The 2,419-nt window shown below is 42.7% G+C and overlaps 1 non-coding gene across 1 annotated transcript; it reads left to right on the plus strand.

The window, feature by feature from the left end:
- Window positions 1-1,417: 1,417 nt before the first annotated feature.
- On the plus strand, window positions 1,418-1,492 carry Trnat-ugu (transfer RNA threonine (anticodon UGU)). Its single transcript has one exon. It is a non-coding gene; the product is annotated as a tRNA-Thr (tRNA).
- Window positions 1,493-2,419: the final 927 nt, after the last annotated feature.

Here is a 2,419-nt window from a genome sequence, read left to right on the forward strand (position 1 = left end):
CCGCCTTCCATCTTAGGAACAAACAAGCCAAACGGAAAGTCCGAGTCATGTGGCAAGGGGAAGAGCTGAAACATACAAACAGCCCAAAATACCTGGGAGTAACATTGGACAGAGCACTTTCTTTTAAGCAGCGCTGTCACAACAGTAAAAAAAAGGTCTGTGCCAGGAACGACATACTGCGGAAGCTAACAGGTTCATCGTGGGGAGCTCAGTCACATGTTTTGCGCACCACGGGTCTGGTCTCTCAGCAGCGGAATACGCGGCGCCAGTTTGGAGGAACTCTGCTCACACTAAGCAAGTTGACGTCGCCGTAAACGAAACTGTACGTATTGCCACAGGATGCCTCAGACCAACTCCCACAGACATCGTTTACCCCATCATAGGCGTAGCACCACCCACTATCCGCAGACAAGTAGCCGCCGAGATCTAAAGATCAAAACAAAAGAATGATCCTCGACACCCGATGCATATGCACCGAAAAAACGCGTCCGGCTGAAATCCCGCAGGAGTTTCACTGAAACTACTGAAGAGCTCGCCACCGAACACGTCGCAAGGCGGCCTATCTCTCTGGGGAGAAATGGCGCCACACTCCACAGTGGAACTACTTGAGGAGGGGTCTGCAGGGTTTCAACTACCTTTTACAACTTGGAGGTCATTAAACCGGCTGCGCACTGGAGTAACTGGGTGCAAATCAAACCTATTTAAATGGGGTTACAGTGACGGCGACAGGTGTGAATGCGGAGCAATACAGGACTTGGACCACCTACTGACCTGCACAGATGTGTCTATAACATGCACTAAAGATGATATCTTGAAAGTCAATGACAAAGCAAACTACATTGCTAATTACTGGGAAGGGAAGATATAATTGGTGCATCCGGATACGGAAGAAGAAGAAGAAGAACCTGGGTATTTAGCTGAATTTAAGGCTTTTAGAATAAACTGATTTGTAGTGTGACCGAAGTTTAACTATATATGAGGGTAGTATCTGTTCCCGAAAGAACAGTTACCGTGAATGACCATGCAGCTTTGCTAGAAATGAAATGATAATTAAATGGACACCCTAGCTGCAAACAGGCGTTCATGTACTTCATTGGGTACATGTCGAAAATGTGTGTCCATTTAATTATGATTTCATTTCTAGCAAAGCTGCATGGTCATCCAAGGTAACTGTTCTTTCGGGAACAGATACTACCGTCATATATAGTTAAAAAATATGGCTTCCCGGCCATTGACCTTCTTGTGCGAACGCACACGCTATGCCCGAACTCGTACGGGGCTTGGTAGATTAATCTGCCACGAGTAATGAGTATGATGGGCAAACATCTATTAGGCGCACTACGAATGCAGTGGTGTGGGCATGTTGGGAATGTGGATCTCACGGGGAGCGTGCAAGGGACAAGTCCCTGCAGACGCTGCCTGCGGTGGCTCAGATGGATAGAGCGTCTGCCATGTAAGCAGGAGATCCCGGGTTCGAGTCCCGGTCGGGGCACACATTTTCAACATGTCCCCAATGAAGTACATGAACGCCTGTTTGCAGCTAGGGTGTCCATTTAATTATTATTTCATGACCCAAGTTTCACGAGTTCCTTTTAGCACTCATGTGGATGACCTTGGGGTCAACTGCCACTTTTCGCACCATTCAGATATTTTTCTAAATGATTTTGCAGTTTGTTTTGATCTTGTGATGACTTTCTTAGTCGATAAATGACAGCGTCATCTGCAAATAACGAAAGACGGGTGCTCAGATTGTCTCCCAAATCGTTTATATAGATAATGAGCAGCAAAGGGCCTATATAACACTACCTTGGGGAACGCCATAAATCACTTCTGTTTTACTCGGATAGGAAAGCTTGTAACCTCCCCACAGAATAATTTAAATAAGAAACTAAGAACCAAGTGTAACCTCCCCACAAAATATTTTATATGAAACCATGAACCAAGTGTAACCTCCGCACAAAAAATAATAATTAAATGAATTTTAAAGTATTGTAAACTCTGAACAAAATTGGCTCCCATTTATGATCTCTATGCTGAAATGCATTCACATTTAATGTAACCACAAAATTGAATTCCTAAATCCGGAAATAATAAAAAAATTCAGTAACCTGGTAAATTTTATGACGACAGCAGCGCTGGCCTCGGCCCTGTATTCTGAATTTGAAAAAAAAGGAAAAAATTCTTACCTCAATAAAAACTGCAAGTATATCTGCTCTTACGAAAAAACTTTACGGCACAGCTTCGTGCAATGCTGGGCTATATTTCTTTGTTTTTGGATTCTTGGAAGGAATGATCATGCATTGGAAATATTCTTTAAATTGAAATGAATGCTTTTCTTAAAAAATTACTGTATATTACAAAAATTATTATTGGGGCATCTTTTTTTAAAGAAATTAATGACAGTTAATATACATTACTA

The sequence above is a fragment of the Schistocerca cancellata genome, chromosome 11 (genome assembly GCF_023864275.1).
Source record: "Schistocerca cancellata isolate TAMUIC-IGC-003103 chromosome 11, iqSchCanc2.1, whole genome shotgun sequence".
Taxonomy (NCBI): Eukaryota; Metazoa; Arthropoda; class Insecta; order Orthoptera; family Acrididae; genus Schistocerca; species Schistocerca cancellata.